At 40.6% G+C, this 22,335-nt stretch overlaps 1 long non-coding RNA gene across 1 annotated transcript; it reads left to right on the plus strand.

Annotated features, from left to right (window-relative positions):
* The first annotated feature begins 2,220 nt into the window (after positions 1-2,220).
* On the plus strand, positions 2,221-11,160 carry LOC122144543. The gene is made up of 3 exons (XR_006159752.1): positions 2,221-2,304; positions 2,458-2,522; positions 11,065-11,160. It is a non-coding gene; the product is annotated as an uncharacterized LOC122144543 (long non-coding RNA).
* The last annotated feature ends 11,175 nt before the right edge of the window (positions 11,161-22,335 follow it).

Consider the following 22,335-nt stretch of genomic DNA (forward strand, 5'->3'; position numbering starts at 1 on the left):
TCCGGGTATACGCTCAGACAACATATAGAGGAGCGCCATATCGTATGCAAGCCCGGAGCGGTCCCCAGTTTAAGTTCCTGGGTGTGGGGACACGGCAATCCTTCACCGAATTGCTGGGCGATACCTGGTAAGACGCTTGGTCTCCAGGAAAGATTACCACACACACAGGGTACGAACACAGCCAGAGCTGAGACGGGACGCATCCAAGAAACTCGGACGCTACTCCGGGCATACTGCCAAGAAGACCAGCAGACAGGCTGGAAACCGCTTCCTTCCATGGGCCGAAGTATGCAGAAAACTCCCTCTGGGCAGAAGTACCACCAGCCCTCAACCCCTTTCAGTGCATACCCGGCATATAGAGCGATCTTGTTTCTCTATTTAAAATGAAAATAAACATTAAAGTGTGACAAATAAATTATGGTGCATTATTTGTACGGGAAGCAGGTCAAATTTAGCTCAACGAAGCGGGTTAATCAGTTTAAGATTTTAAAGGGAATGTAGTCGAACAGGGAATCCCAACTGTTTCACGGCATGACTTCACTGAGACGGCCAGCGATTCACTGAAGAGAGCGTTAACGTATAACATCAAATCTGCACTGGATATTAATATCCAAAGTATAGTGCAACAAAACAACAAATTAACTTAGCCACTAGAAAGTCAAGTAACAAGATCGGCAGTTTAAGACATTTAACGTGTAAGCACAAAAACAAGATGATTCTCTTTTCAATATAGAATATAGGCTTTATTAAATAAATCTAAGGACATAAGAAATTAATCTAACACATTAAGCCACACGCACTCACACCCACTCACACAAGTTCTTGCCAAGGAGATAGAACGTTAGGAAGAATGAGTTTACAGAGAAAATAAAAATGTGAAATCCCAAGTTTACAGCCAAATACCTGAAAATTGCAAAAAGACCATGAACAACGCCATGAGTGCACTTAAAGGAGCTGTATAAGAAATCTATTTCAATTTCAATCATAAAAATGGCCCTGAGGTGTCACTAGACATTAAGAAATCATGTTCATTTCAAATACTTATATCCCCCCCCCCCCCCACTGGACAACAGTAGTACCGGGCCAGGATATTGTCATTTAAAAAAGTGGACTTGCAGCCATCAAATGATGAGTTGATGTGTGTCATTTTGTGTTTTGGCCTGGATGCGCCTCCCTCCACCTTTATCTAACAATCACGAAGTCAGTAGTGTTTCGGGATCCGTGTTGCCAGCTTTGCTGTAAAAAAACCTACCCTAACTCCAGTCGGATAAAAAATGTCTAAATGTTACTAAATCAAAAAGACCTCATCATAATTTTCAGAAATTCGTGGTGACAAAGTCCGAAAAAAAATAAAAACCAGAAACAAAATTTGTATTGGAGATGCTTTTGAAAGATGGGAGACGGCTGAAAACGGAGAAGAATTTGAACACCGACGCCAAACGTTGGTAATTTTCTCCTGGAACAGGAGAAAAGATTCATCTATGCTTGGACTAACTTGTACTTGTGTCAGTGGACATTTCATATATTCATGGAAAAGTCGAACAAGTTAATGCATGTTTGTGCAAAGTTACATAACGTTAGCTCACCATGGACGTATGCTAACATTAGCAATGCATTTTACAGGAGCCCGTTTCGTTCTCTGTCATTATGCTGAGACGCTGAGGAAAACAAACATTAGCACGCCCATTATGTCAATTTGAAACGTAATTGAGACAGTAGCCTCAAGACTAACAGTTACCGTTGTAGTCTGTCACGTACGAGCATAAATCTTTACGATTATACTGTCACATACGGCACCATAAATCTTTACGATTTTACCTTGTCACATACGAGCATACATCTTTACGATTTTACTGTCACATTAGAGCATAAATCTTTACGATATACTGTCACATACGAGCATAATCTTTACGATTTTACTGTCACATACGAGCTATACATCTTTACGATTAGACTGTCACATACGAGCATACATCTTTATGATTATACTGTCACATACGAGCATATATATTTTTTATTATTATTTTTATATTGTGAATTTTTGTATTTTTTTTATGTGAATGTGTAGAGTTTTGGGGAGAGAAGTGTTTTGAGTGTCTTGGGTTTGTATGATGAACTTACCAAAAAACTATTTTTCTTTGTTTTTTGGGAACTATCGGTTGGGGGTGTTTGTTGTGTGGGACATTTATCAGTGTTGCGCGCTATGCGTTTGGAGTGCGTTGAGTTACGTCATCCTCAGTTTGCGGATAGACGCTGGCGAGGAAAGACGCACTTATTTTCTCTCGCTCTTCCTACTTAATGTTGGTATGTAAGAAGAGTTCATTCAATTAAAGTTCGTTGATCATTGAGTACAATGTTATATTGAATCGAATGACACATGCATATTGTGTATTTTGAATTTTTGTGTGAGCTTTATCGGGACGCACGTGGAGTGAACAACTGTTGATTTGTGCACAGTGTGTGATGTGGGAAGAGGTTGGCGCAACGAAAAATATTGATCAAATTGTCCCATATGTTTCCAGGTATGTTCAGTTCTTCAATTTAACCAGCATAAACGTGATCTACGTTTTGTAATTTGGGTTTATATGAATATGTGGATTGTTCTTTTGAGCAGATATTGTATATTTATTTCTCAGATTTCTGTAAATACATTATATTATGTTACACAGCCATCTACTACACTGGTTTTGCAGTTCTGTAGAGTATAATGTAGATGTGTCTGATGTTTTGAAGGAAAAACACAACAACATTATTCTTATGTGTTACTATTGATATGTTTGAAGAATATACACACACATACCAGCCATTTCATCACTTTATTTTTTCCTTTAACGAAAGAAAATGTATTATTTGCACAATAATGTATCTGCTACATAATGTTAAATATGTTATACAAGTGAGTTACGTCATCCTCCTCAGTGTTTTTTTGCGGATAGACGCTGGCGAGGAAAGACGCACTTATTTTCTCTCGCTCTTCCCTACTTAATGTATGTGTGTGATGTGGGAAGAGGTTGGCGCAACGAAAAATATTGATCAAATTGTCCCCATATGTTTCCAGGGGGTGGTCAATAAATTCAGTACTGTTTCTGAAGCCATCCTGTTGTCTACTGTGTGAAATTCCGTTATGTGCAGAAAGGGATCTGCTACATTAAAAAACTGGGCCGGTGCCGTGACCTTCTTGGATATACAACTGATCAAGCCAGAGCCGATCGCCGGGTATTGTTTCGGTTTGGTGGAACTGTTGCTGCGCCCCTCCCTGGATTCAGAAAGAAAGCCGGCCTGAGTCGTCTGCCAGGTGTCAAGCCGTGGATCGAGTCCCTGGCCCTTCCAGTGTCAGCTAATGAAACTTTCCTTGTTGCATACAGCTCTCTTATGCCATTTAACATTAACATTGACTTTCGAACATTGTATTACTAAGACACTGAGTCAATTTATTTTGTTATGCGTTAGTGACCAATTTGGAACAGTAAGGATGTACAATATGTGTCTACACCAGTCTTGGGGAGGGGTAGAAGTTTCATCAGCTCAGATGGTTTTGTGAGACGGAGAGAAAATGATCAGATTCGAGATATTAATTTAGGCTCTTCACAGATTGGAAGGAAAAGTCAATGCTGGTGCTTTCATCTTTTTTTACAACTGCCCCCAATATGTGATGATTCTCGTTTGCAGATAACAGAGCTACTTGAAGAGCTTGGTAGCCAAATTGGCGATAGTATTTTGGACCCGGCTCTTAGCTGATCGTAGTCCTTCTGCTCTGGGGCATCGGACTGCCCCCCGAAACAAGTTAAAAAAAGCGATCTAGCTAGCACTATACACTTTGACTTAATCCAGGTTGAATCTGATTGTACGTTCTGACAATAAGAAAGCCCCTCCTTTTTCCGTGGGGATGGTACGGATAAAAACATACTGTTTTCATGAGTGGATTAGAATTGATGGAGGTTTACTTACAGAATTGTGATCGCCCGAAAGCAGAAGAGCATTCCATTGAGATTTTGAAACCACCCTTTTGGGTAGAGCTAAAACAACATTGTAAAAAAGTGGGGCTAAAAAGTAATCACTCACCCTGACATGGTTGTTATCCCCCTGAAACCATTTACCAAATGCTTCTCTTACGCTATTTTTCAGTGAGACCCCAGAATCTTGTCTTCCACTGGCAGACTTCTATTCTACAATGCCATATGACAAAGAAAGCCCTGTTTGACTATGGGGTCCGTCTCAATAATGCGGGCCGAAATCGCTGATAATCACCTACAGAAAAGAGGGTAGTCGAATGAAGAACATTTCACACAGGAAATTGCAATGATGTTCATTAGAAAAACTGCCCTAATGTTTTGAAACTTTCTAGTATGTTCAGGTACAAGCCTACCACGAAGTGGTCATCAGCAGAGGGTGCAAGAGGCAATTGACGAGCATCAAAGGGAGCTGAGAACCAAGAATCCACATCCTTACTCTTTCCCTGGCAATTCGCTTCAGGTAGCAACTGCCGCCGTCAGGCACACAGAGGCCTCTACAGGGGACAACACTGCAGTTTAACTCCTCAGCAGCGTGCATCCCTGGTACCCATGCCACAAAAGCCTGAGATCGCCACACAGCGCCTCCACACACAGCCCTTGACTGACACTGGTACATTAGAGCGAGTTGCTCAGCATGCCTGGAAAAGAGTGCTCGAACGCACTAATGCGCAGGCTGCTTCTGATAGAGACCGCAAATAACCTTCTTGGTCTCTCGTCCATCCAAATGTCGTGTTTGTGGGTGGGAGAGAACCCATTCCCACACGGTCACACTGCATGTCTGAGAAAAGATGTCTAAACTGCTTAGAAGTTGGTCACCTGCGCAGGGGATTGCCCTAAGAAAAGTGCTGAGTATGGGGGAGTCGCTCCCAGATTCAGGGAAACTGACACGCCTGCACTTGGGAGGGGATAGTGTGGGTGAAGAAGTTCAGACCCACCTCCAAGATGATGGCATCAAACATATATGAGTCTACTTGTAAAAAACAGTTACTAGTGATAATATGGTCCTGTTTCAGAATGTGACGCAGCTGGCTCGGGCAGACAGCCTTTTCTACACCGACGTTCTAGTCAATGACAGCATTCCCCCTGAGAGCATTGTTAGACAGTGGCTCTATGGCTTGCACCATCAGTGAAGTTGCAGAATCTCGCTTATTGGATGCAGGTATGTCTCTGGATCAGTGTGAGATGCAGGCCAATATTATGCTGATTGGATGTGGTGGTGTTCAGGTTACGCCAAAAATGTATATATCAGCTGAAGATGAGAGTGTATCGGAGTATGAAGTCAGTGTACCCACGCTGGTTGTTACAGGACAGCGGGGAAGATTTGATACTGGGCACCAACGTCCTTAAATTCATCTTGAGCCCAGTTTAAGCCAGCAGAGACCAACATATGGCGTGTCGTAAATAGGCCTGAATCAACGAAAGATGCTGAGGTTGAGCAGTTCCTTAATGTACTTTCTGGTCTTAATAGATGGAGAGGTGATGAGATGCCCTGACATCATTTGGCACGGCCCAAACTGGGTTCAAGCTGTCACGTTGCTGCCAAGGCAGGAGCACCTGGTGTGGGCCAAGCTCCCTCCTACAACACCTATTTCAGAGGGGTAGTGCAGTGTTGATTGAGCCGACTAAGTCACCAACCCATAAGAAGGATGTCATCATGGGACGTGTGGTGGTTTTCTATGACTGCTGAAAGGTGGACACAGGTGTGCCAGTTAGGATGCCCTTAACCCAACCGACAAGTCAATCACCTTTGAGGAAGAATTCTAAAATAGTCAACGTTCTTCCATGTGTGGTGGGCGTTAGAAGATTGGGAAATGGATGGGAGCAAACCCTTTGATACTGTTACAGCCCAGAGTCAAACTGTGCATGACGGAATCACACAACCCCAGACTTCCAGCATGTCTTAGAGAAAATGGGATTGAGTGGATTTGGACATAGATTCTTGTGAAGCGTCCAACACTTCAATGGAAATTTCAGCTATTGCGCTTGGTCCAGAAGTATGAACACGTGTTCTCAAAACACAAGCTAGACTGCGGGAGAGCTAAAGACTTTGTGCATCGCATCCACCTGTCTGACCACAGCCCCTTTCCCGTTTGCCCTATCGGCGTTTGTGCCGACAGGGCACTATCAGAAGTTACGGCAAGTACTGTCAGAGATGGAAGAGCGTGATCTCATTCGTAAATCCAGCAGCGAGTGGGCAGCCTCTCCCCTTGGTTCTCGTGTGGGAAGGAAGAAGTGGAGACCTACGTATCTGCTGTTGATTACCGTTGGACTAAATTCACGCAACTATTAAGGATGCACACCCTCTTCCTCATCAAGCCGACTGCATCGCTGCTTTGGGAGGGGATTTGCATTGTCTTCAGCGCAATGGACCTTAACGTTCGGCTTCTATCAACATCTCCATGTGTGAGGAAGACAAGAAGCTTACAGCCTTTACCACACCTCTAGGGCTCTATGAGTTCAATCGTTCTTCCACAGGGACTATGCAACAGCCCAGCGATGTTTCATGCGGCTCATGATGAGTATATTTGGTGACCAAAACTTCCTTACTCTGCTTTGTTATTTGGATGATCTTCTGGTTGTAGCTCCCACTGAAGAAAAGGCCTTGGAAAGGTTGGAGATGGTCTTCGGGAGATTGAGTGCTCACGGGTTGAAGTTGGCGCCGAGAGAAATGCTACTTCCTTAGAAGGAGCGTCAGGTTCCTTGGGCCATGTGTGTGAATGAGAATGGAGTCGCGACTGATCCTGACAAAGTTGCTGCCATTACGGCGCTGTCACTGAAAAGGATCTCATGATGGATGATGGGGTCTCCCCGCCTTCCCAAAAAAAAGATCAAGTCCTTTTTGGGTATGGTCCTGTATTACCAAACGCTTTCATCCCCCAACTGTTCCAGCATCGCCAAAACCGCTCTTCACACCTTCACACTTAAACCGCTGCAACCAAAGGAAAAACGGATTTCAAGGGGTCGTGCTGTCTTTAGAAAACTCAGCCCGTCAGATTGGGACTAGAGAATGTGCCTTATCCTTTGAACAGCTTAAGTCGGCTCTTGTGGACTCTGTAGTGTTAGCGCACCCCGATTTCGCCCGGCCATTTTTTCCTCTCTACAGATGCCTCCTTGGATGGTTATAGGGGCAGTTTTGTCACAAGTCCTTGAAGGAGAGTCAAGGCACGACCTATTGCCTTTGCAAGTAAGGCTCTTACACGAGCTCAGTCCAACTACCCTGCCACACCGTCTTGAATTTTCTGGCATTAAAATGGTCCATCTGCGATAAATTTAGCCATTGGCTAAAGGGGAATACTTTCACAGTCTGGACGGACAACAAATCCGTTGAACCTACATTTTAACAAAGCCGAAATTAGACGCATGTGAACAGAGGTGGGTAGCTAAGTTGGCCCCGTACACCTTTGACATCCAGTACATACCGGGTACAAAGAATGTGGTTGCCGATGCTCTGAGCCGTCAGCCGTTTGTTTCCCAGTCTTGTGAGCCATTAGATTAGTGACAGAACCCTACAGCCTTTTGCTTGAAACCAGTCTGAAACAAATAAGGAAAGGCACAGTGCAGGATTCCTTTAGGGCTCAGCGCAAAATAGCCAAAGTATTGGACATTCGTCAGAACAATGTTCCTTGTCTTCTCTGATCAGGTCTCTGCTATCTTCGAAGCTCATGCAAAGTGGGATGTGGGAGCAGAGGGGAGAGTCCTTTCTTGGCTTGCTCAAGAAAAAAAACAAATTATGCCTGCTGGTCAGAACCCCTTACCAGTCTTCTCACTAGAGGAGCTTCGGGAGAAGCAAGAAGGTGACCATGTGCTCTCAAGAGTTCTCTTCTATGTGTGCACAGAGGTAAGAGACCCGTCTCGGAGAGAAAGAGCTAAGGAACCTTTCAAGGCCTTGAAACTGTTGAAGCAATGGGACAGGTTGAAGCTGTTGGATGGCATCCTATACCGTGTCTGCAAGGATCCAGTGACTAAGTTTACACGTTACCAGTTCATAGTCCCTGATTCACTGGTCAGTGAAGTCTTGCGCGGGCATCCACGATGGAGGCAGGCCATCAAGGTCAAGGAAGGACGTTGTCTTTGGCTAGACAGGAGGTTTTCTTGGGTGGGAATGGAGAGTGACACCCCGTGATTATGTGAGACGCTGTCAACGTTGTGTGGTCAGCAAAAACCCTGAACCTGAGGGAAGGGCTAGCCCCTTTAGAGAGCATCCGAACTGTCCATCCACTAGAATTAGTCTGTATAGACTTCTGGTCTGCTGAGGATTCTTCTGGCAAGAGTGTTGAATGTACTTGTGGTAACAGACCACTTCACGAAAATGGCTAATGCGTTTCCCGTGCAGGAACCAGTCAGCATCGCCAAGTCGCTCGTCAATTATGGGACAAGTTCTTCTGTGTTTATGGATTTCCACTAAAGAATCCACTCGGACCAAGGAGCTAACTTTGAAAGCCGGTTGATCAAGGAACTGTTGCAGATTGCTGGCGTACAGAATGTCCCGAACCACGGCATATCACCCGATGGGTAACGGCCAAGTCGAGAGGTCAATCGCACCTTGGGCAATATGATCAGGGCATTGCCTTCTTCCCCCGAGAGTCAAAACAGGACTGGCCACAAATGCTGCAAACCCTTACGTTCGCTTTACAACTGTACTGCCCATGAGTCAAACTGGCTTTGCCCCATTTTTCCTCATGTATGGTCGAATTCCTAGGCTGCTGTTGACCCTGATGTTCCCAGTCTGTAGATCGGGGGATAACATCGTCACAGACTATGACCAATACGTAAAAAAAAATGAAAAGGATGATCTGAGGGAAGCTATGTTACTTGCTCAGGCCAACAACATTGCGAGTCAACAACGGCAATCTGAGCACTACAACAAAGACGTCAAAGGCCCGAGATATAGAGGAAGGAGGACTATGTGTTGCTTTGCCAATAAAGGAGAGCTGTGGACGGCGCAAGCTGGCCGACAAATGGGACTCAACTGTGCATGTTGTGGTTTCTGTAGATACAAGGTGTCATACTTACCGTGTAAGGAACACCAGGACCAATCAGGAGAAGGTGGTTCATAGGAAACTTTGCCTTTTACGTGCAAATTTCTTACCTGTTGACGTGAGGAAGGATTGTGTTGAACCAGCTTCCGAAGACTCCGGGTCGGACTTTGAGACAGATGACTCTATGAACGACAGAACTATAAATGAATCAGAGGATGTTGGAAACGAGATTGATGAAGCAGTTCATTCTCCAGCTTGTCTGTCGACCCCATCAAATGCAGAGGAAACCAGAGGTCTAAGTTTTCGGACCAGTATCGGAGCATGTCCTTGATGGAAACGGACGTTGAAAGTGAGACTCAGGAAAAAGTTCAGAGTTCAGAATCTGACCCTTCCAAGTGGAGCAGGTTCATCCTCCAGCTTGTCAATTGAGCCCTTCAATGGGAGAGGAGACCAGAGATTCAGATTTCAGATCAGGATTGGAAGCATGTCCTTGATGGAATAGATGATGAAATTGTGAGTTGGGAAAAGTTCAGAGTCCCGCATCTGACCCCCTCATGATATGAATGTTGAGGAAGTTGAACGTGACATGGAAAAGTCGAAACCAACTGACGGAGTTCCTGGAGAAGTAGTAGTTCAGCCTTCGTCTGATATGACTCACACGGTCAGAACTAGGGCTGGCAGATTGATTTAAACCAGCTGATAGACTGATTCAAATTTATGACCCAGAAGACCTTGTTACGTAGCCCTACGCTTAGCCTTCTATGGTCAAAAACTTCTTAAGTGGCATTTGAGTTCTCCAGTCTTAATAATTCATTTGGGGTAAAATTTTAGTGGTGATCATTTGAGTATATCTTTGGAGTAGTGTTTATGGCACTTCTTTTTGCGGGTGGGCATTTGAGAGTCTGGCCAACTTTTTCTTTGTCACTCTCCCAGTGAGTTGGGTAACAGGGTTGTTGCGTGCAGATACTGTGGTTTTTAGAGTGTGATCACATCCCCAATTTTGATTAGTCACTAGTATTAGATTAGTTTTGTGAAAGTTCAGGGGGGTGGCGGAATGTAGCAAGTTGGGAAGAGAAAAGTATTGATTGTGTCTTGGGTTTGTATGATGAACTTCCCAAAACTATTTTTCTATGTTTGTTTGTTTTTGGGAACTATCGGGTTGGGGTGTTGTTGTGTGGGAACATTTATCAGTGTTGCGCGCTATGCGTTTTGAAGTCGTGCGTGAGTTCCGTCATCCTCAGTTTGCGGATAGACGCTGGCGAGGAAAGACGCACTTATTTTTTCTCTCGCTCTTCCTACTTAATGTTGGTATGTAAGAAGAGTTCATTCAATTAAAGTTCGTTGATCATTTGAGTACAATGTTATATTGAATCGAATGTACACATGCATATTGTGTATTTTGAATTTTGTGTGAGCTTTATCGGACGCACGTGGAGTGAACTAACTGTTGATTTGTGCACAGTGAGGTGTGATGTGGGAAGAGGTTGGCGCAACGTAAAATATTGATCAAATTGTCCCATATTTTCCAGGTATGTTCAGTTCTTCAATTTAACCAGCATAACGTGATCTAATTTTTGTAATTTGGGTTTATAATGAATATGTGGGATTGTTTCTTTTTGAGCCAGATATATTGTATGTTTATTTCTCAGATTCTGTAATACATTATATTATGTTACAGCCATCTACTACACTGGTTTTTTGCAGTTCTATAGAGTATAATGTAGATGTGTCTGATGTTTTTGAAGGAAAAACAACAACATTAATTCTTATGTGTTACTATTGACTTATGTTTGAAGAATATACACACATCCAGCCATTTCATCACTTTATTTTTCCTTTAACGAAAAAAAGAAATGTATTATTTGCACAATAATGTATCTGCTACATAATGTTAAAATATGTATACAAGTGAGTTACGTCATCCTCAGTTTGCGGATACTCCCGAACCCCGCTGGCGAGGAAAAGACGCACTTATTTTCTCTCTCGCTCTTCCTACTTAATGTTGTGTGTGATGTGGGGGAAGAGGTTGGCGCAACGAAAAATATTGATCAAATTGTCCCATATGTTTCCAGGGCGGGTCAATAAATTCAGCTGTTCTGAAGCCATCCTGTTGTCTACTGTGTGAAATTCGTTATGTGCAGAAAGGGATCTGCTACACATAATTACTTATCAAAATATCTCTCATGAAGCATAAACATAATTAACAGAAAAAAAAAAAACTTACTGTGTACGTCTGTTCGTCATTTGCCATTGGAAGCTCATTGAAGCAGCCTACTTTTCTGCTGAATCCTGCAGCTCATCTGGCAACCTCGAGTCAGGGGGTAGGGGGAGGGGATACACCGCTCTACAGTATTTTTATAGTGATTGTAGTACCAGTTTAGGCCACAATCCTACATACGGCTCCTTTAATTAACCCTCGCATTGAGTTCATCAATTAGGTTAAAATTATATTAGATAACACCAGTACAGATCAGAGTCTGGAGGTACGTTACTTGTGATGCCTGTGTAACGGGGTTCCCTTTGTTGTCGCTGAAAAGGGGGTTTTCCCGAGGTTTGCACCTGATTGGCTGGAATTTCAGTAGTCGTTGAAGTGACGTCTTGGGAAGCCCGTGGTTGGGCGTAGGCTGACGATGCGGAGTTGTGGGCTGGCTGAAGTTTCAGACGGGCACGCAAGGTCAGACTCGGAGACACGGCGTTACAAAACTTAACTCAGAACACGAAACGGAAAAGAAAAGAAACTAAAGTAAAAGAACAGAAGTAAAGTTTGACGAGACTACGTAGTGTTTCTTCTCATCGTGGCTAAGTAGCAGCAGGCGTGCAGGCCGAAGCACGCTGGAACGGCGCTCGAAGAATGCTAAAAGTGATGACAAAGCATGACTTAAAAGCAAACACTAAAAGCAAAAAAAAGCTAAAAGCCGGCATGACTTGATAGCAAAAGCTATAAACGCAAGCTAAAAGCTAAAAGCCACATTTTGATGGTGTCCTGAGTATTTAAACTGGCCTTTTGGCCACACCTCAAATGTTGTCTTGACCAATTAGATATTGTCTTTTCTCGGGGTGTTGCGATGTTTGTCCCACCCATTCATAAATCATATGTTATCTTATCAAGCACGTGGGGTCCGAATTTTCCCGCTCTTGCAGGGGTATAATTTGGACATGATTCCTATAACAAGAATATGATACATTTGACAGATAACTGATGGTCAGAAACGTTTCAAGCAAGAAGATTCGAACACACACATACTAAACATGGAATATGAATACTTAAACTATTCAATAGTTATTAAAAAGACATACACAATAAGTGATTAGAGACATTATAGTCAAATGTGTGGGTTACACATAAATGAATATGGAGTTAAGCAATGGACTGATATTCATTTAGGAGTCTTTCTGAGTTCATATTGGTGCAACTACATCTATAAGAGACCCGTTCCTGTGCCATTCTCTGACATAAGGATTTTCTGTGTGGAGCCCAGAGGTTAAAAGGTCCCCTTAGGAATTTCAGTCAGGTTCTGCTAGGTGGGGGGAAGTCAATCCAACAATCTTGTTTACTCTCATGGGTTTACATGTGATGGTCATGCTGTGCATCTCTTTGACCATCAATCTTGATTACTTGCCCCAAATTTGACAATCTCTTATCCGAATTGAAATTGTCAATAATTGTTCTAATGGTGTTAATGTTGAAAGCTGTTCTGTGAAAGAGTTGGTTGGTTATCTTGCTTCAAACTGTGGTGCTAGGAGTTGATTTACAACATCCTGTTGCTTTTCTGAGGAATTCAGCTCCTCATGTTTCAACCATGGTCCTGATCGAATCTTTAATTTGTCTGGTTCAGGCCTGATACGCTACACATTTAAACATCATGGTTAATGATACCATTTTTAGTGAGAAAGAAAGTGTAATCTGTGGTAAAGATTCTGTCAGACATTCGTAGTGCCTTTCTAAAAGTTATTTTTGTTGCAAACAAACTTATGACGACTGATTTTCAGTCTAGGTCTAATTCATAAAGAAAACTCTCTGTAAGTGCCTTGCATTCATCAGAGGCTCACTTCTAACCCCTGCACTAGATGATCATGGTTTTAAGTTTGAAAAAATCTACGAAATTTTACTTGTTTTTTAAAACAAAAGTTATGTCATTGTTTGCATGCTTATTCTTATTTTTAATAATCATACTGCTTTTCATCATCTTGTAGAGATACACAGTGTGATGGTAAACATTTTTATTTTTAAAAGGTTTGTATGAGACATCGTAAAAGTTTCAGTGTGATTACCCCCACATGGGTAAACAGCATTCTGTTTACAAACAGAGCCCGAAGTCTGTGAAAATAGTTTAGGAATCCCCACATATTAACCGTGACAGAAGACAATATTTTTCATCATCACGGATAGAATAGCAAAGTGTTTACATAAACATCTTAAAGGAATTAGTTTGCGCTGCACAGCAAAAGGCCAGTCTCTCGGCATCCAGTTGAATAAACGTTTTAAAACTTTTTGTTTTTAAAGCATATCCGTTTTCAGCTTACAGCTTGGTGTGAGAAACGCTGTGAAATAAACGGACCCAACGCCAAATTTGATGAATAAAATTTATTTAAAATAAAATTTTAATATTTAAAATAGATGTGATATTAGCTAAAAGCATTTTAAACCCGTATGACAGCGTTTTGTCAGCTTATCTGCTTTCTCTCTCGCAGCGACCGAAATGACGGGAGCGTGCGCTCATGCAGGCAGAGAGAGAGAGAGAGATTATTTTATTCTTATTTTAATCTTATTCTGCCATGATATAAGAGAAAACACTCAACCTGCCCTGATCTGATGTCTCCAGCACATGTAGATTATATTGTGCCATATTACGCTACTATATTACTTAGATGTATATTTTGTCTCTGTAAATACTATATCTTATTTTATTTCTAACTTATACACTTACATACACTAATTCATTTTGCACTACATGCTTAATACGTTTTATATATTTTTATTATTACTATTATTCTTTTTCTTTCTGTAAATACATATGTGCACTATTTGTAAGCAGCCCAGCTGCAACTGCTTTGGCAATACAAATGTACAGTTTTTGTCATGCCAATAAAGCACACCTAAATAGACTCTATGCACGATTACTTCCGCATTTTGTCTCAGCCCGCTCATCTACATCCGGTGCTGCGCCTTTGTGAAGAATTCGGTGGAGATGATGGCAAATTACACTCGCTGTTTACAAGAGCTTCCCGCGATTAACGTGAATGACGTTAATCGTATTGTGAGGCTGCCAGCTGTCACACCCAACAGTAAGAAGGAGAAGGGCTTCAAATGATATATTTCGAGCTACATCGACAACTTTGAGGGTGAGTATTCTCTCATTTCATGCTAAATCCGACTAACGTTAGCGTCTCCGTTCCTGACCTGTCATACCAGTCTTTGTATTATTTATATATTTATTAAACATAAACATAGTTTTACGTGTGCCTAAAGTGCTTGTTTGTGCAGTGTACATACAAATTGTGGAAAACTAATTGTTACTGACTTTGATTAATTTCTCAGTTTCCAGTAAGGATCAGTTCACAGGAGAGATCAGGGTGAGGGCGACATGTTTCAGGTCGATGAGGAAGTCAGAGAAGCCCCATTGATTGAGAGTAGGAGGACACAAAAGACAGCTGAACTCTAAATGAGATGCATGTTTTAAACAGAAATTGTTTGTGGGTTCTACAGCTGTACAAAGACAGGCATAGTCAGTAAATGGGTTCATACGTGTTTCAATTTAATGATAGTAGTAATTACAGTATATGGGTATGTTTAGAATCTATTTACATATAACATTAATTCCTAATTTAATTTAATTATATTCACAGATTGTATTAAAGGACTCTCGTCCTGTAATACTGTCACAGAGCAGTTGTTCTAGTGTTGCTGGGACAGCACTGTGCAACCACATTGTTGCACTACTCTACCAAACAGCCCACTATTCACAGCTTGGCATCAGTGCAGTTCCTCCAGTTCACAGCTGTACTGAAATGAAGCAGAGCTGGCACAAACCTAGAACAATGGTAATTTAAATTGAATTTGCATATACAAATTATATAAAAACTGAACTACTGGAAATGCAATAAATTAGTAAATACAATGAGCATTATTTAAGTTGATTTTTTTATTAGCTTTGTAAGTACTATGAATGAACATAATCACTGCTTTTTAGGAAACATACTTTTTCTACATGACTAGTCAGTAACAGCATTTCTGTGGACAGTGATTATTTAGAAATACTGTAATCTAGTATTCCAAATTTTGTTGTAATAATGATTTTATTAATTTTATGGCCCCTGTGTGTTTTCTAGGGAGTCCAAGCCTGGTCCCTGTCAATAGAATGCTGGTTCTGTCTGCAAGACCAAAAGAGAGGAAGCTTGCTGAGGGGTTAAGGTACAACACAAAAATTCTTCAGTGTATTATTTTACATTTTGTTTACGCATTTACACTTCAATAAGTGTAAACAATAAGTAAATAATGGGACACAAATTGATTTTTGTTTAAATCTTTTATTATTACAGCAACTATATTATACTATTAGAATCAAGTATTGCAGATAGCCATAAGGAGCAATATTTGCTTAGAATTGATTTTTAACAGCTTTGTAAGGGCATGTTTTTTTTAATCGTATAAAAGACACTAACATCTATTCATGTCAAATTCTTCAGCTCATACTAAAGAAGATTAATATAAACTGAAACATTTGAAAAATTTAAGTTTAAAATGAAAAATATGAAAGATTAGACAGATTAAAACTAAGGAAATGTACTTTTTGCTTAATACTTTTATTTTTTAATTTCAGCAGTACGCTTTACAAGGGTGTCACCAGTGAGCTGCCTGACCTCTCAGTCCTCCAAGTAGCAGAGGCATATAAGGACTTTTCCAGTGCTGTAGCCCCTTTGGTCACCACTATCGAGATGTCGCATGATGATCCTTTGGTTGATTCTGCCTTGCCACTAGTTGGTAACAGCCTTGACACATCTGTTTGCCTGTTTGTCCATAGTGAACATGGACAACTACACATGAAGTCACTGGCAGTAAGTTTGGATATGGCACACAAGATAGAGCATGCCACCAGCCCCGGGTAACAGCGTCACGTTTTAGGGAGGTTTGTCATGTGCGTGGCCAGAGCTCAGCTGAACACCTGGCTGAAAGAATCTACAAGGGAACTCGTCAGACAGCAGACATGAAGAGAGGTCTTGAAATGGAATCTGCAGCAATTGAGGAATACTGTCTGTTGCGAGAAGTAAACTACCACCCTTGTGGATTCTTAATTCACCCCAATGCACCTTGGCTGGGGGCCTCTCCTGATGGGATTATTTTTGACCCTAAAGAGCACCATGTTTTTGGTCTTTAGAAATCATATGTCCAAATGTCAAAAGTTACGTGGACTGTCCTTACCTTAAATTTAACAATGGCACACCAGAGCTGAAACAACAACATGCATACTATTGGCAAGTTCAAGGACAAATGCTGATCTCAGGATTGGACTGGTGTGATTTTGTCATTTATGCACAGGATGACATGATGGTCCAGCGCATCTACAAAGACATCAAAATGTTTCAGAACATTCGAGAGAAAGCCGACCATTTCTTTTTTTACTTTTACCTGCCAAGATGCCTACAGATGTAAAAAAAAAAAAAAAAAAAAAAAAAAAAAATCATTTAGTAGTGTTTTAATATGTATCAAAGTTTTTTGTATTTACACAAAATCACTGTACAGGAAATGTTTATCAAAGTTATTTATATTTACATGTTTACATTACTGCATTGCAGGCAACACTGTACAAAAGTTATTTATATTTACATGTTTAGATTACTGCAGTGCAAATGATCAAAGTTATTTATATTTACATGTTTATATTGTTTCTATTTGAACAAAAAATAAATCCAAATTCAATCCCCAACCAATGTTATCTCATCTTTAATCCTTTGCCCATGCTTTTACTAAGGGGCCATTTTGGTAATTTACAAGGAGGCAAGCAACTGTGTACAGCTGGTTGATACTCCCTGTGATAGAAAGAGGGATGACTGTGTCGAATAGTTTGTGTTGCTTCACCCTGCGGATGAGACGCTCAACGTGGACCCTTAGCCGAGCAATGGACTGTGTCTCCCTCACTTCATCAGCTGACATCTGTTCCCGCTTCGACAGGTAAGCAGGTCTGTAGACTTTGCATGGCACACAGACAAGAACCATTATCGCCATTCCATGTTTCAACAGAGACACAATCCCAGACTGCTTAATAAGATGCTTTTTGTCTATAAGAGAATGTGTATAGGGGTGTGACAAAGGTGTTTTTGCTATGTGTTGTGATGTGGAGTATTATCTTTTGGGTGTGGTGTGGGTTTTATAAGTGGAGAAGACTTCACTTTGAAGCAGGAGAGAGGATGGAGTTTGGCAACGCAGCTCTGTGCAGTCAATCACCACTTGTGTGTCTGGGTAGTCCTGGAACTCATTGGGTAGATGAGCCTTGACTTCTTCCTCAGACATCCAGATGCAGACAGACCCAAGAACGGTGTACAAAAAATTGGCCCAGGTTGTAATAATTCGGCTAACTGTGGACTGATGGATGTTGAATCTGTGGGCCAGATCCCGCTGTTTTAGGCCAACTGAGAGGTGGACCATGAAAAGGAAGAACTCATCAATGGGCTGCAGAGACTGACCCTGTAAAAAATAACAATGTTTGCAATTTATTTACATATAATGTGTTGGCTTCCACTGAAAATGTAAAGTTAAGTTTTGTTCTTCTATTTCTTTATTTACCCATGCACTGCCTGTTGTTCCAGCTTCACTCCTTATTGTAGTTGCTCTTGCTCTTGCTCTTGACACACGAATCATGTTGTGGGATGCAGGTTCAATGAGTTTCCAGAAAGCCATTAAATGGCTGTAAGTCATGAACCTAAATGAGATGTAGGACATTTTTTTTTTTTTACATGAATATAAATCATAAAATCACAAACTAAAATTAATTACTTGAAGAAAACACACACACACACACACATATATATATATATATGGTAACACTTTATTTTAAGGTGTCATTGTTACAGTGTAATTATATAATATTGATAGTAATATTAATTAACAACATGTACTTACTATAGTACTTAAATACTGCATAATTTACTGTTATTACTATGGTAAGTACATGTAACGTAACGACACTGTAAAATAGTGTTACCATACGTATACATACACACACACTCATACACATATATATATATAGTTATATCATATAAATCACAAACTAAAATGAATTACTTTAAACAAACACACACACACACACACACAAACATATATATGTATAGGGTTTAAATCGTACCTAGTGTAGAACCTTACATCATCATCGGAAGCAGCAAATCGCCCCAAACAAAACCTTTGACTGACCGATAACTCCTCCACCTGTCTCCTTAGTCGGTCCACCTCTTTACGGAGATCCTCAGTTTGATTCAGTGCATTATCAACTGCCGCGGGTTCTGGAACTTAACAATAATCATGTTCCAGATGCTGGGCATCCATTGGCACAGGATCCTCTTCCACTGGAGTGTAATCCTCCCTTGCCATACTCCGGTGCGCCTTGGTTCAGCAACTGAGTAGCCGTTCCACTAGAATAAGGTTGGTATAGCTCCCTTCCTCAGCAAGCGGCGCCCTTTAGGGGTCGATGGCTCGATCAGGTCATCACTTATAAAGGGACTGCAGACCCTTGTATGAGATGTGATGTTAAATCGCTCACGTCGAATCCTGTGAATCCACTTTCTGCGTGTTTCGTCTTCGTTCTTTCTGGAAGCCATTAGTAATGCTTAACTATATTATAAAATAATGTAATATAATACTTAAATTTTAAATCGCTGTTTTATGAATGAGAAATTTTATGAACGAGTTTTGCCGGTTGTAGCTACACTTCGTTGTAGAATGCGCTAAGCGGAAGTAAAGACGCGGTCTTGAGATTCTACCGGAAATACGTAAGCAGAGTTCGTGCATAGAGTGAATTGAAATTGAGAGCGAGAGTGTGTGTGTGTGTGTGAGAGAGAGAGAGAGAGAGAGAGAATTTGAAAAAAGAACTTTAATTCACAATCATCTTAATACACACAAATTAACAAGCTGACAACAGCAAAAACAAGTTACGGAGAAAAAAAATTAAATCATCTTCAAAAATGGTACAAAATACTCCCTTACAACACCAAATCTTCTCAAACGTAAACAAATCGTTCATAGTTTTATAAAACTTGTAATCAATCAGTACTCTTGATTTCACAAATTTTAAAAAAGTGTCAATGATGTTTTGACCAGATTTCAGTTCAATTTTATCCCTTCTAGTAATATATATTGCCATTTTTGCTTCACCAATTATAAAATTCAGTAACTGACAAATGTACTTCTTTTTTTGACTATATTTAAAGCCCAAAATAAACACAGTTTCCGTAAACAATTCATTAAAACCACAAAAAAACTTTTTAAAAAAAAACAAATAACGATATCAATCTAGCACATTGTACAATTGTGCATGGAAAATTGTTTCTCTTTTTAAACAAAAGGGTCAATCATCAATAACTTCCACATTTACAATTGAAACAAAAGCGTTAACAGCTAAAATACCATGAAGAATTCTCCATTGCAAATCCCCACCTTTTTTGATAATGGCGGTTTATATAGAACTCTCCACTCTGCTTTTACATTTTCCTTTAAGCAAAAAAAATTCCTCCACGTTGTATCCGATTTTCTTGCCAAATGATTCTTATTAAAACCCATTACACAGGCTCCATACAATATTTTTGATAATACATCCAACCACTGCGAGTCCCAAGTTTTAAAAGGAAAACCCTTAAAACCATCCAACTTTGGTAAAATCATCAAACAAGGGAAAAAAATAATTTTCATCAGGAATAGATACTCCAGAAAAATAATCTTTTAACATTAAACTCTCCTCTGTTGTGAGGGTAGACTTTAACCCACATAGCAAATGTCTTCTGGCCCAGATCCGGGCCACACAATCACTTTTCCCTCGGCCCAAGTGCCGCAAAGAATGACGGCCCTGAAGTGGCCCAGAACTGGATTACAGACAAGGGCCACACATGGGCCATAACCGGGCCGAATTTCATCGGGCTTAATCTCCCTGAACTGGGCCAAAACAGGTTTTATTATTGGTGCCAATTCTCAGCCTTAAGTAAACCAGAATCTCCAAATCTGGGCCACACCTGAGCCTTATATAGCCCAGACCAAACCCAGACAGCAAGCAGTTTGTTGGATTTCATGCGGGCCAGATGTGGGCCGGATCTGGACCAACCACTATATTGCTGTCTGGGAATACAGAATCTTAATATTTCAGATTATCGCCTTGTATATTACTATAATCACAATATTCAATTTTGTGACATGCTTTGGTAACCAGACAGCAACATAGGTTGGCCCAGATCCGGGCCACCACATCTGTACATTAATGTACACACAAACTATGCCAATAAAGTACATTGAACTGAATAGAAAATCAGACTTAAAACTCACACATCATGTAACTGTGCAATTAAAAAAATAACTTAATAAATAAAAAAAAAACCTTTTGCATTGATTTTTCTATTTATTTTTATAAAGAACAAATCAACCAATAAAGAGCGAGTATATAAAGAATGCATTCTATAAGAGAAACGTAACAGATAGACACATGTAACTTAATCATAATAATTTATTACAGGTGTCAAAGAGCAGTACCACAGTAGTCCAAATGACGATACATTGCATTTGCAGTCCTCTCTGGCAGAATATAATAGTAGTGCGAGGAGCAGGGAATAATCTAAATTGTTAAACGCTGAAAATACTATCCCGATCCACTCTGTTAAGGCGCGCGTTTCTCATTAGAGTTGTGACGTTCGCGAACGAACCGATTCTTTTGAACGGCTCATAAACATGAACGATGGGAGCCGAGTCGCGGCTGGAGGGGAGCCGTTCTTTCTGTCGTTCTTTTTTTCTATGCGTGTTTCACACAGATGCACACAAATGAGCTCCTCCGCGAGACAGAACAGTTATAGGGGGAGGGGGCACACCCAGCGTAGGCCAACCCTTTATAGCGTGATGATATTAGTTATTAGTTGTGCACGCATCCTTCACAATGTTCTGTGTGTGATAATGTTTCGTGTGTGGAAGTGTTTGTAGTAAAAGCTGTTTTGCACAGAAATTCATTGCAGCCGCCGGCTTTGTTTTTGATGTTTATTTGTGAGTAGGTATTGTATGAATAACATAAGTCAACGTAGCTTTACACACACACACACACACACACACACACACACACACACTTTGTACTAAAGGTAAATCCAAAATAGTGATGTCACTGTCTAAGCAGAGGGATTTGTGCAACCCTATGGAATATATTCCACACATGACAAATGAGGTAATAATCAATATTTCAGAATAATTCGAACTCAGATATTGGTGTGTGATATCTGAGTTTTAATTATTTTGACTACAAGTCTCACCTCATCATTCCTCCCAGTGATTATTTCCAGGATAAACTGAGATGCCCCCAAGCTGGCTTCTTAAAAAACTGACTAAATATTTAAAAAGAGCTTTCTTCTTTTGAACGGCTCTTTGAAAGGAACGGATCGCGAAGATCCGGATCCCCTCAAAGAGCCATAAATCCCATCACTATTTCTCATTCAAAACACGCATCACCGGAAACACGGCATGTCGCAATCTATGACGAAACCGGCGAGAGCCAATGAGCGTTTGATATCGCTGCCGTAAAACTTGTTGTAAAACTGATTAACGGCACATTTTTCAATTGTTACTGTACAGAGGAAGGATGAATGCGGTTTGAATTTGGATCTGTTCTGTTCCTCACACCAAGCATCACATGGATACAGAGGATTTAAATAAAAAAATAAAATACTTTCATGATCATTTTATTTAATGCTTGTGCATGACAGCATACTAATAATAATGATGTGCCTCATGGTAAACCAAATAATTATTACATGATGGTTAAATGATCTCTCTCTCTCTCTCTCTCTCTCTCGCTCTCTCTCTTCTCTCTCTCTCTCCTCTCTCTATTTTCATGTAAGGATTCTAAGATTATTTGTACCAAGAATAATAATAATATAACAATTTAATAAAATTTTATTAAGCGCAGTTTAATGCACTTGACTAATTTGCTTAATTTTGAAATGATAATGTTTCATTCTGTTTTGACTTGCCATTTCAAAAGACTACATCTTAACAATACTACACTTCATTAAAAAATGTATGTGATCATTTAACCATTATCATGCATCTTGTTTATCATCGGTCACATAATATGCTGCCAGATCATAGCCTGATTTGGACCACATATCAC

This window comes from Cyprinus carpio, unplaced genomic scaffold, assembly GCF_018340385.1.
Source record: "Cyprinus carpio isolate SPL01 unplaced genomic scaffold, ASM1834038v1 S000006717, whole genome shotgun sequence".
Taxonomy (NCBI): Eukaryota; Metazoa; Chordata; class Actinopteri; order Cypriniformes; family Cyprinidae; genus Cyprinus; species Cyprinus carpio.